We start from the raw sequence: 14629 nt of genomic DNA, 5'->3' as shown, positions 1-14629 counted from the left end.
GTGCCATGCTACACAATATGATCCTGTGGAAACAACTGCAGCAGGAACAGCATGGGGCAGGGCCACACAGCACCCCACCAGTGCCAAGGCCTGCACAGGCACAGAGCGACTCGAAGAAGGAACAACCTGAGCCTGCCCCAGTAGGCAGAAGTAGGCATGCCCAGTATGCCCTGGCCTTGGCAAAGAGGCAACGCATAGCACATGCACTGACACTTCTCTCCGACTCACACATACAGTAAAAGGGATGTCAAACATGACACTACCTGTGCTCAACCATGTACAGGGAGTGTACCATGTGCATCCGACATAGGTAGCCCTGCAGCACCACCCTCAATACTGGGACACCCACAAGGTAAGTGACTCACGCATGCCAGTTGGGAGGGGCACATACCCAACAACAGTCACAGCCAGCAGGATAGGTGTAGACAAACACAAACAAATGCTGTACTATGGCATCAAAATGAGCCCTATGGATAACCCCTCCCCCGGGCCTACACAGACAGACTATAGCAGGCTAGGCAGTTGGATGTAAGTTGTGAAGTCTAGGAAGTCAGAAACTAATATGTAGGTATTGAAAGCTACGATCTGTAGTACACTGCTATGCCCCTAGCCAGCATGATAGGTAAGTCCACAGACTGAAATGGTGTACCCGACATACCAGTACAGTCTTAGCAAATGAGTAAATGTGTTAGGTGTGCCCCACCATCCTACTTACACTTATAGTAACAGTCAGGTGTGCCCCCCACCCCTGTGTAGAAATGTAGAAACAGTCAGGCGCCCCCCGCTATGCAAAAATGTAGCAACAGTCAATGGCAAATGACCGATGTATACCCTGCAGACACAGCATGCTACCTGTCAGTGTACAACACAGAAGTCAGCACCGCAGTACAAACTACCTGGACTTGATCCACACATGCAGTATAGATGGCCATACTGGGCATGCTCACACACTTAAATACATGAAGGCCATGTCTGCAAACACCAGTGGACCAGACATATCTGGCAGTTGCAGTTCTTATTGCAGACACATAGTATGCACCACTCCTGCCTTGCACACACAGTGGATGGGAATACAGACATATATGTAAGGACAACACACTATAATAAGCCAAAGGTAGATGGACATAGATGTGTGGAAGAGGGTGACCATGGCAAGGAGCCATCTGGGCCTGTGCCACCCAGCACACAGCCAAAGGGCTCCAAACACAGGAGGTGCAGGTGTCACTCACTGCAGATACTAGCCACCAGTATCTGTCAGCATGACAGACTATATGGTGCATGTGCCAGCCGTGCAACATGACTGTACAAGGAAGTAGTCACCTAGTAGCTGTATACATGTACCTGTGGCATATGACCCCATGTGTGACTGCATGTGGCATGACAACCCCTACAAGAATGGGTTATGACCCATGCACACACCGCCCTCCCCATAGCAGTATCATGACAAGCTTGCTGAGGTCATCCAATGTGAAATACAACTCTGGGAGAGCTGCAGCTCAGTAATCCCCATGGTGCGTCCCATAGTGGTGTACTGCTGTAGTGATAAACTAATTAGGTAGTAGTTCTAACCCCAGACTTGGCAACTGTGTGAGTGTCTCTGACTGTGTAGAGAGAAATGCTTTTTAGGCTACTCACACTCCGTCCAAATCATATACTCACCTTTGGCAAGGCTGCTGATGTTACTCACCTAGCAATACACCTCTGGGAATATCATAGTCCAGTAATCTCTGTAGCGCATCCTGTAACTGTGTATTGCTGTTGTGTGATAAAGTAGTTTGGTAGGTGTTCTAACCCCAGACCTGGTAACTGCATGTTGGTGTGTGTCTGACTGAGTAGAGAGCAATGCTTTTTAGGCTACACACACTCCGTACAATTCATATACTCAACTTTGGCAAGGCTGCTGATGTCACTCACCTGAAAATACAACTCTGGGAAAGTAATAGCCTGGTAATCATTGTAGCACATTCTGTAACTGCATAAGCTGTCATGTGATAAAGTAGTTAAGTAGGTGTTCTAACCCCAGATTTGACAACTGTGCATGCCTCTGACTAAGTAGAGAGCAATGCTTTTTTAGGCTACTCGCACTCCGTACAACTCATATACTCAACCTTGGCAAGGCTGCTGATGTCACCCACCTAGAAATACACCTCTGGGAAGGTTGTAGCTCAGTAATCTCTGAAGCACATCCTGTAATTGTGTACTGCTGTAGTGTGATCTAGAACCATGGTAGGGTTCCATCTCCACCCATGGCAGTTCTGGATGTTTTGCGTGTATTCCAATGTCTGTGTATGGAGGAATGCATTATAGGCTACACAATCACAGTACACTTCAAATGCCCTACTTTGGCAATCCTGCTGATGTCATTCATTATGAAATACATATTTGGGGAAGGATTTCTCTAGTAATCTGTGTGGTGTGGCCTATAACAGCTCCATGCTGTAGTGTGATATAGACCTTGGTCAGGGGTTTATACCCACATGTCAGTTGTGGTTTTATATGTGTCTCACTGTCTGTGTAGGGAGCAATGCATTTTAGGCTAGTCACTCACAGTACAGTTGAAATGGCCTTCTTTGGTAATCCTGCTGATGTCATTCAATGTGAAATACACCTTTGGTGAAAAAATACTTTAGTAATGTCCATGGCACATACTATAACTGCGTAGTGCTGTAGTGAAAAAAAATAGGTAGAGGTTCAACTCCTAGACATAACAGGTGTGTGTTTGTAACTCGTATCCTGTATAGAGGTGGTTATGAGTGTGGGACACCTGTGGGCAATGTAGAGGCAGTTTTGCTTATTTCTTTTATGGTGGCCCTACTATATATCACAATGTCAACCATACAGGGATAACATATGTAAATTAGCTGAGAGGCTGGGGTGCAAAGCCATACCCATACATGTGAAATCAAGGCCAGCCCCTTGTTTGGCTGTGGGGGGATGCTTATTTGTACAAGACATATAGTGTGTGGGCCTTTCAACCCCATTAATGGTGCATGTGGACTTATGTGTATTTGTTAATCTGCCATTGCTATCTACAAATGTATGGCCATATATGCTTATATATATATATATATATATATATATATATATATATATATATATATATAAAACTATGTTCGTATACACCTACATAGATATATATCTGTGTACGCATATGTAAAGTGCTGTGTATATGTAGACATATAGGTGTAGACACAGATATGTGTCGATTTAGGCATATGCATGTATATATGTGCATATATATTGATATATATGTATATAGTTTTAGAAATTAATATATATATATATATATATATATATATATATATATATATATATATATCTACATATCTAGATATGTTGTATCTGTTTAGATATTAATATAGGTACACACACATACATCTAGATGTTGGCATACATTCTCTGTACTGTTACATGACTGGAGTGGGTAATATCTTTCTGCAAACATCAAATCTCTTTGTATTGATCATGGCTTACTGGTAAATCACTTTGTCTATGGTGTGCAGTGTCCTTCGTGTGAGCCTTGTAAGAGCTGTTTATTTTGTTGCTGGGCAGAACACGGCCCATTGGATAGACAGTGATTAAGGCACTTTAAAGCAGTTATAAGCAGGTTTGCATGGGTTTGCGTGGAGCTAAGCAATGCTTACACAGGCTAAGCAATTCAGCAGCTGAGTATAAGAAACTGTAACCAGACTTTAGCAGTGCTTACCTCCGCACAAATCCGCGCAAAACCACATACAACTGCTTTAATGTGCCTTAATCACTCTGTATCCATCGGCTCTTCTTCTGCCCAGCAACAAAATAAACAACTTCTGCTAGGCTCAAACCCAGGACCATGCACACCATAGCCCAAGTGATTTACTTATAAGCCATCTCAGGTATACACAACCCTATTGTATTCACAAACATATCATCCAGCCCAGTCATACAACAGTACAGAGAATGCATTCCAACATGTAGATGTATCTGTGTGTGTGAAAATATATTGATGTCTAAACAGATGCAACATATTGATATATGTAAATAAATATATATATATATATATATATATATATATATATATATATATATATGTATACATACATACACACATATATATATATATATATATATATATATATATATATATATATATATATATATATATATATAGACATACATCTGTAGATAAAGTGGAAACATAGAGGAAACATATTTGTCCACATGCTCCATTAATGGGGTTGAGAGGCACAAACAACATACACCATGCACAAATAGGTATTCCCACCACAGTCAAACACGTCTGCCCTGCAATACACTACCATCTGTTGCAGATCCCATAACCAGGACCTTACATGGCAAGGGCACAAGATGTTAACAGTACTCCATCCCACCTGTATGATCTCAGGCTGGTATCAGTAACATTTCATGCAGTACAGTCAGGCTTATAATGACTCCCATTTTGCAGTCATCTGTTACCTTTGTTAGCCAGAGTCCCGTACTGTTGGCCTGTACTGCAGAAATGTAGATGCCAAACAACAGTGGTCCCAGGACTAAACCCTGAGGTACTTCATTTGTCACTTGTCTGGGGATGGATTTGGAGTCAGTTACACCTAAAGTTTGGGTTCTATCAGTAAACCATGTGGCAAACCAGTGAGTGGCATAGGGATGTATGGCCAGATTACTATGTTAATCTATGTTTCCAGACTGGGGGATGGTGTTGAAGGGCTTGGCGAGGTCCACAAAGACTTTGTGGACTGCCTACCCTCTTCAACAGCTATGCAGACTGAGTCAAAGCAGTCAATCATTTCAGGAGACAAGACTGTCCCTCCATGAGCCCAATCTGTGTGGGGTCCAGTGTTTGAGGGTTACCAATGTTGGCATTCAAAACATCCCTGATAATGCATTCCATGGCCATGCAGATCAGGCTCGTCAGACTGATGTGACCGTAGTTCCAGGGATCACAGGTGGATCCTCCCTTGTGGAGTGGGATAACTGCAGCTGTGTGCCACTCAGTGGGCACCAGGCCTGATGCGAGGCTATGATTACACATGAGAGTTAGGTGAGTTGCCATTCCATTTTCTAGTTCATGTAGTACACAGCCCAGGATGCCATCTGGTCCCATGGATGCTGTATTCTTACTTGTGGGCAGTGCATTTTCTGTCTGTGTGGCCATGATTACTGGACAACGGAACCCTTTATGTATTGACATGGGCCCTTTTGGGGGTGTGAGGGGGTGAATGTGGCACTAAATCAATCTGACAGAATATTGGCACATTCCATGGGTGCAGTCTATGTAATGCCATTCTGTTACAGCTCAGAGCACATCTGAGCATTGCCAGTTAGAATTCGGACATAACTATAGAATGCTGTGTGGTTGTCTGTGGAATATGTGATGATTAATGTTACATAATCAGCTTTGGAGGATTCCATGAGGGATCGCAATGTCTTACTGGTGCTGATAAGGGAGGTGTTTGCATCCTTGGATTATCCTTTTTCCTTCAGCATTGTCTACCGTCTGTTGTATACTCTGTAAATGGCAGGTGACCACCAGACAGGCTTGATTATTTGGGAGGTAAGCGTCATGGTTCTATGTGGGATGTCAGGAATCATGCACAAGTGCCTGTGCTCATACAGTGTCGTACTGCAGGATTCATCAGTTGAACTGTCAGCTCTTGTCACCATGGGTGTCACAAACATTGTCACTTCTGCCTTGAGTAGCATAGAGTTGGCCTTGGAGAGGTCGTTTACATTTTACGGACAACTATATATGCATTCCTTTCACATGTTCAGTTTGATTAGTTTATGGTGGGATTACTTTGGTGTAACTGCAGTCCCATGCAGTGTTGTAATGGCTGAGTGTTTAATTACTATGACTATGGTGTACAGAGTCCTGGGTTTATGACGGGCAAAGGCAGGCTATTTTCATTCTGGCCAGAACAACGGTTAATGCATACAGACTAATTAGGACAATGTAGGTTAGTCACACTCAATACAATTCAAATGCCCTACTTTGCCAATCCTGCTGATGTCACTCACTGTGAAGTACACCTTTGGGGAAAGAGTACTCCAGTAATCTCTGTGGTGCGTGCTATAAAAGCGTAATGCTGTAGTGTGATATGGAACTCTGTTAGGGGTTCTATTCCCACACATAAGGTTGTGGATGCTTTTGTTTCTGTTCCTATGCATGTGTAGAGAGCAATGCATATTTGGCTAGTCACACTCAGTACAATTCATTCGCTCTACCTTTGGGAAAAGAGTACTCCAGTAATCTCCATGGCGCATTCTGTAATGACAGAATGCTGTAGTGTAATAATTAATTAGGTAGGGTTCTAATCCCTGATGTGACAGGTGTGTGTGTCTTAATGTCCTAATGTATGTCATTCATGTTCTGTGTGGAGGTGGTTGTGAGTGTGTCACAACTGGACCCAATGTTGAGTGTGTTTGCAAAACTTCATATATGGGGTCCCTATCATAAATCACAATATCCACCATGCAGGGATAACAGATGTGATATCAGTACATAGTCAGTAATGGGTTCAAAACCCAGGACTGGTAGGTGTGTGACACAAACATGCTCATCTTTTACTCTCCCAAACCACACTGACTTATCTTTGCCTCTGTCTGCCTCTCTTACTCCCTCTCTGGTGGATGTGGAGACTTACACCTGCTTTGCTTAGGCAGCGGCATGTGTATTGTCAGTGATGCTCATGATCAGCTGATGGCCTCTGCACAGATTACAGCCCTCCTCTAGTTGATTGCATGTGGAACAGCTGTGGTAACATTCCCATAGCCAATTGCATGAAAACACACTCCAGTATCTAGGAACATCTTGTTGGTGTTGGGCCTTTTCATTCACTGTGAGCAGGAACTAGAACTGTTGTTTGGCAAACAGCATCACAGATGGATTGGGGACTTATCTCTGACAACATACACTGTGGAAACAGGTCAACACACAGAAGGGGGGTGTGCCTGTCCTGACTACAGACTGACTACAGACTGTAAGTGCTGCTATACTGCAGTTGGGGTACTATTGGTTTATCAGGGTGTGTGTGGCTATGGCTGTCCTACATATTTTAATACTTGTCATGACAGTGCTATGTTTATGAGGAATCTCCATCTGTAGGGTCACCTGCAGACTGGGCAGTGTGTGGCACCTTGTGTTCCTTATGATACCCACAGAGCACCTATCTCTCAACTTCAGAAGGTAGTGTGAGGATTGCAGTCAGTAGATGGTGACAGTCGGGAGAGTTACTGATGTCATATCCCACATAAGACATATGTTGTATCAAACCCTGATATGACAGGAAATGTATGAGGTCATCACGGTGACATGTCAATAATGAGCCTTTATTTGTGCCTCCAGCAACAACCCTGTCAACCTTTGTACATATGTCATGCAGTAGGAGGTGCATATGTTCTGTACACCATATTCAGTGACAGCATATCTGAAAAGCCAGTGAGATATCAGACTGCTACACATGTTATGTATAGTAGGGGTTATATTTGAGGACATAGCCTAGGCATTCTGTGGTTGTGTCTACAGTACCGAGATATGTGTAAGTGGTAATTGCCGACAGTGTGTGTGTATAGTGCATATGTACCTTGGCCTGTGAAGAGACTGTGGTAGAAGTCATTGTTCTTGGTCCTGTTCTATCTGATGTTACATGCTGCCCCACTGTATGTCACCCTATCAGCTTACTTGTTTGTAGGGGAGAACACACACATGTCCCAAACCACAGACAGCCATCGGACCACACTGTGTAACAGCCCAGTATATGTAGGGTTGTTGTGTGAGTGGCTCATATGAGGATGGTGTAGGTCAGATAGTCCATATACTGTAATAGTATGCTAGCTTACCATATGTGGCTGTGGCTGTGTTCACATTGGTTGTGGTTATGCACTTTCACACAGGTGTCTGTTACTCTGTGATGTGACATGCCTGTAGAGCCTGCTATCTATACAGGTACATGTGTATTCCCACATAGAAGATGTAGCCCAGTGTTGAGTCAGTCTCCCTTTAGCCTGCACTGTGCTTTGTTACATGCCTAGCAGCTTACTGTACGTATCCAGTGAGATGTCATGTCCAGATACTTGCCAGATGTACTTCTGCCGGGCCACCATGACAGTCATGTATGTCAGACAAAGCAGTGGGATGCTGTTCAGATGCATGTCAGTAACTAGTGGATAGTATGTGGCCAAGGCACCTCTGTACCAGCGGTTATTATGTCTCAGGACAGACAGGGGTGCATGAATGCATAACCTATGGGGGCAAATGTATACCAGTATGTACGTGTTATACCCATCTACATGGCTGGTAACATCCACATTGACAGGCCTGGTCCACATGTCTTGCATGAAGGGGTTCTGTGTATACCCCTGGAATGACCCGAGTTTTCAGACTGTCCACATATATTGGCCATATCGCAGCTGTAGTCCACAGGGGCATTACTGTGCTAGCAGTGGTACTGTAATATGATGACTGTAGGATGTCTGTAGGTAGCCAATGGCGCACATGTTAACAGCAGATGTGGCCTCCCACACACACCATTTCTGTGAAAACGATCCCCATTACAGTAGCAATAGTCTACAAATATACCTGCACTACATATGTGACATCCCCTTGCACTGAGAGGTTGGGACTATTGAGCTGAGGTAGGGCTCCACTCCATGGCAGGACATATGGTGAACATTTATGTATAGATAAGTATACATATATCCATATAGATATGTACACATATACATATCTTGCTTACTGTATGACAACAGTTTTACACATATGTGCCCTGTGTTCCAGCCACTGTCCTCCACCTACATACCAGGCTTTGCACATATGACATGCTGTCAGCTGTTGTTATGTAGTGGGCTGTGTGTATGTCATGCTGTCATTCCTGCCATCACTCCACTGCTGTTATGTCCCCCACACATACTGGGGGGTTGGGGCCATATATGTGTGGGTTTCACCTACACAATACATGTGTGCCCTAATGCACTCCAGAGGCCAGTGTATGTTTCAGTGGTATATGGCCCAGTATTAATGAGTGTAGGGGGGGTGCACCATGACTAATCTAGGCTGTTACAACATGTGTGTGTATCTGGGATAAGCTGCCTTAAAGTATCTGGATGTACTTTACCATACAATCCACCTAGATTTAATGCAGGCCTACTGCCTCCTGCCATACGGGATGCTCTGTTTGTCAGTGTCATTGTGATGGTGTCAGGTACGCCTTGTTATGTAACAGATACACCCCATTGTGTCAACTGGGGTCTGTCCCCCCAGGGATTGTGTACAGCATGTAGATAAAGGCTGCTGACCTATACATCTGATTACGTAATGGTGATTGTCTGGTATGCTGTGGCCCTGTCTGTCATTTCTAATGTACTACTTGGAGCCCTCAGCCTGGACAATAACATATGTAAACATTTCCAGACTACTGTCTTAGTATAACTATTTCACAGTTGCATTATATTGCTCATATGGATGTCAGTGTCTAAACAGCTATATGACATGGCATATGCAACTGTCATAGTGCACAAATAAAGCTTTCACATTCATTTATGCACACCTGTGTGTGGTGTTATACCCTTTGATATCTCTGTGGGTATATGTTGCAGGCTATGAATGACATTCGTATGGGTGGGCTCATACAGTTTCCAGTTGGTAAGGTGGTGACTGTAGGAATACTAGCTGCTCCATATTGTGTGCACATACTACTTATGTATATTACTGTACAAATCTCTGTGTGTGTATGTGTAGTTACATGTATATAAATATATATATATATATATATATATATATATATATATATATATATATATATATATGTATATATATATATATATATATATATATATATATCCCTGTATCTGCATATATGTGTCTGTGTATAATTTTATTATTTATTTATTTTATTTGAAGTTTATTTGCCAGGATAATCCATTGGACCGAATGAGCCCATTTTTAATGGAGTCCTGGGGAGAAAAGCTCCAAAAGATACAATATCAAAAATATCAAAAATACAAATAAGAATAAAGCAAATTATAATAGGTAGAACATAACATCTACTGTTTGATAAGTATAGTAGTACATATAAGCACAAGATAGTATTAAGAAAAACAGGAAAAGCAACAGAAGAGCAAATACAAGAATAACAAATAAGTTTACAATTTTTAATTTCTATATTCACTAATAAATGTAAAGCGAGAAAGTATTAGTTAAGATTCTAGTTAGTAGGTGTGCACAGATAGTATTTACATAAGTGGTTAACTATAGTAAGTGTGTTCCTATGGAAGGGAAGGGATTGTAGATTAAGTAGTGTGTAGTAGCTGGAGGAATTATGCAGGGTGGGTACAGGAGCATTCCCAGAGAGAAGATAGGTGTGAATGGAGGAGAGATTTAAAGATAGGAAGGCTGCTGGTAGTACGGAAATGTGATGGGAGGGAGTTCCAGAGGCGGGCCAGGGCAAAGGAAAGTAAGAGTTTACCTGCTGGACAGGTAGGTTTATGGAGTTCAAGTAGGTTCTGAGTGCTGGTTCTAAGGGGTCTATTAGGATGGTGCATGGTGAAGGCTGAGGAGAGAGAGGGGTAGAATGAGGGCTTAAAGATGAGCTTATGAGCTTGAGTTAGTTGAGTGTAGGTAAGATAGTTTGGGAGCTCTAGCCAATTAAGTTTGTGGAGGGCAGTACAGTGGTGGGAGGAGGATCTATGGCCAGAGGCAAATTTAGCGATTTTGTTGTAGCAGGAAGAAAGTTTTGTTTTGGTAGAGGATTTAAGGTTGGTTAGTAGTGGGGCACGATATAGTAGAGAGGGGATGAGGTATGTGATAGATAGGAGAAGTATAAGTATCCTAGGGATGGCCATGTCATGTCTGGTCCTGGTTATGGGATCTGCAACACTTGGTACTGTATTACAGGGGGGTCGTGCTTGGCTGGGGGGTATACCTATATGTACCAGATGTATATTGTGTTGGGCCTCTCAACCCCATTAACGTTGCATGAGGACATATATATTTTATTTCCCCATTATCTACAGATGTATGTCCGTATATACCTATATATATATATATATATATATATATATATATATATATATATATATATATATCTGCTGACATAATTATATAACCTGCCGTATATATTTAGACATCTAGATGTGGACATATATATCTATAGATGGAGGCATTTGCATGTTTATATGTTCATAAATATATGTGTAAATATATATATATATATATATATATATATATATATATATACATATATATATATATATATATATATATATATATATAGCAATATGTTGTAACCATTTATACATTAATATATTTACTTACACGCACATCTACATCTTGGAATACATTCTCTGAACTGTTGAATGACTGGGCTGGATGATATGTTTGTGAATACATCAAGGATTTGTATATCTGAGATGGCTTAGTGGTAAATAACTTTGGCTATGGTATGCAGGGCCCTGCGTTTGATCCTAGCAGAGGCTGCTTATTTTGTTGCTAGGCATAACAAGGGCCATTGGATACAGTGTGATTAAGGCACTTTTGAGCAGTTGTAAGTGGGTTTGCATGGGTTTGCACGACTCTAAGCACTGCCAACCTCCGCTTATGTTTTCTTACAGTCAGTTGGCTTCAGATTTCTCAACCTGTGTAGGCATAGCTTACCCTCACCAAACCCATGCAAACCAACTTACCGCTGCTTAACAGTGCTTACTGCCACTTACCCCCATGCAAATTCCTTTAAAAGAAAAGAAAAATGGGTTGATAGGCAAGTAGTGAAAAATGGGGCACAAAGAGGGAAAGACAGTAGGGAAAATAGCTAGGCATGTGCAGGAAGGGTATAGGAAAGGTCCACATCTGCCCATTTCTTCTACAGCAACAGCTGTGCATATACACTATATTTGCAGGTACTTTTGGACCCTCAAACCCATGGGAGAGGGGTGAGGACAACATATATTCATTGTGATGCCAATTAGATCAGATTACATGTGCCCAGTGAACACGTGTGCAAAATGGACAGCTATGTATGGGGTGAAGTATTTTTATGGGAGTGGGATGCTGGGGAGAGGTAGTAGGTATATTTAGAGAGGGAGGTTGGGTAGGCTAACAGATAAGACACACAAGATGCATACACGGCTGGTATATGACATATGTGTGGGGTAAACACCTTGGATGGGGAGGGGTGTTTGGAAGTCACAAGCCCATGAGATCCCAACTGGAAACAGTGAGACTGAGGTCCCCACCCATGGACAGTCACCACTGCACTTTCACGGCCCCAAAGGTGGCTGTACTGGGGGCTTTGTCAGAGGGGCAGGCTCACCCTCTAATAGTGCCACTTGGCACTCAAGCTGACGTAGCCACTCTCGAAACTTCAGATCGAGCTCCCTATGCACCACAGCCTGGACCTGTTGATGAGTGACAGGTTCCCCTCTGTGCTAATGCAACATATGTTGAGAATTGCTGTCATACACTCTGGGTGAGGTGCTAGAATGACAGGTTTGTTTTCATATACATTCTCTGACTATGTACACATTTGACTATCAGGTATATATTATTGAATGCTGCCTACATTTCTTGGATCATCATACTGAATTTTCAGGGGAACAGGGTACCAAGCTGGTGAAATGGGCCATTTATCTGGACATGCTGGACAGATTGGAACAGTTGTGGGGTATAAATATGCATACAACTTACAATTTGAACATGCAAGCAAATTCTGTGCAGTTGTTGGGTATAATTATGCATACAGCTCTCTATATGAACATTGCATCATAGTCTGTACAGTTGTGGGGTATGATTATGCATACAACTTAGTAGCACTCCCAGGAGTCAAACCCCTGCTGTGTGTGACAAAAGATTATTGCTAAAATCGCAGTACACTGTGCTATCAGGTAACTAATGTACAACTTTTGACTGTTTTCTATCTAAGTCTCCCTAACTTGTACAATATGACTGACCTCTTGGCACTTCCAACATTGTTATGCAGAACTTCATACCTATTTTATCTAAACACCACAGTGTGGGTGACACTCCTTAAGATACAACAGTACTATTTATAGTATGGGACAGATTGCAAACATATGAGAGAAGAGTAAACAGAAGCACTCCAGGGTTATACCTTTATTCACAGATAAAGGTATAAATATTAACACATTTATTTCTACTGGTACAACACTTTCTAAGGCTCTTATATTCTTTGTTATGACAGTACATGCAGACTGATTACTAACCTGCCTCGCAATGCAGCCTTTGCAGCCTAGCATCATCGGCTTGCTGGTTCGCAGCCCACTCATCTGCAACTGTCAGAGAAATGCAGTGATATTTAGCCATACCTATCCATAGTATTCACAAGCTAGGTGATTACTTACTACTTAGTAGAATGAGTAATTACTCAGTCCTGGGGCATTGGGCATCTGCCGAGCCTCCAGGATCCACTGTTCCAGTACACCCCCCCCCCCACCGCTTCAGGTCAGTATGGTGGTTCCTGACCTGCTCACCAGTCCGGGGGATACCTGTGGCACTGGTGAGGTCACAGGCGAGTCTGTCCCAGGCCTGCATTTTATACTGCAAGCCCTGGTACTGGCCCTGCAGTAGTCTCTGATCATGGTGTTTTACCAGGAGTCATACCATGATTTTTGACTCCTGGATGCCCCAGCGCTATGCTCTAAATTGAGTGCCTTCTCCCACACCAACTATTCTGCCTGCATTAGGAAGTTACAACCAGTTATGATAAGTATTCCCGCCTGTGCGGTTTAAATACAGCCATTTTCCCTCACTTTCCTGTGATTGGCTGGTTTTAAAAAGGCTAAGCTATGGACACACCTGCTTACATAAGGTTGGCACCGCTTAAAGAGGTATACCACTAGGCAGATTGAATTGGCTCCGCTACGCATTGCTTACACTTACTAACTTGAGCTGTGCTGTGGTTAGCATTGCTTAATAGTTAATTACCACTATATTTGCCATTTGGCAATGATTTATTCTTCATTACATGTTATATATGTGTCTGGTATCCGTGATTCATGTGTACATACACCGCATTGGGACCTGGAGAATTCTACACTTTATTACAATCACATGTTAGATCTATGCTTACTGCAGTACTCCACTTCACATATTTATGATAAGTAGCCGGGTATACCACTTCACACTGTACATGGATTCAGTTCACATGTTTGGTTTGATTTTCCTGTGGTGAGAATTACTTTGCTGATACCTCACACACAGCTATTGCTATGATGGCTTAGTGGTTAATTACTGTGACTATAGTGTACAGGGTCCTGAGTTTGACCCTTGCAGAGGCAGTTTACTTTGTTGCTGGGCAGAACATGGGCTTTTGGTTCTAGAGTGATTAAGGAACTTTAAAGCAGTTGTAAGCGGGTTTGTGTGAGTTTGCGTGACGGTAAGCACTGCTAAGCTTCGGTTACAGTTTCTTACACTCAGTTAGCTTCTGCTTTGCTTAATTTGTGTAGGCAATGCTTACCCCCATGCAAATGCACTTAAACACGCTTACTAGTGCTTTTATGCTTACTACTGCTTATTTGTGCTTAAACATGCTTACTAGTGCTGTATTCATTATGGCACTGACACTTCACATGTGCATTTCATGCAGTACTCCGGTTCACATTTACATGTTATTATGTAGAT

This window comes from Protopterus annectens, chromosome 3.part0 (assembly GCF_019279795.1).
Source record: "Protopterus annectens isolate FY-2018-M chromosome 3.part0, PAN1.0, whole genome shotgun sequence".
NCBI classification, from domain to species: domain Eukaryota; kingdom Metazoa; phylum Chordata; order Ceratodontiformes; family Protopteridae; genus Protopterus; species Protopterus annectens.
Note: the sequence above shows the minus strand (reverse complement) of the source record.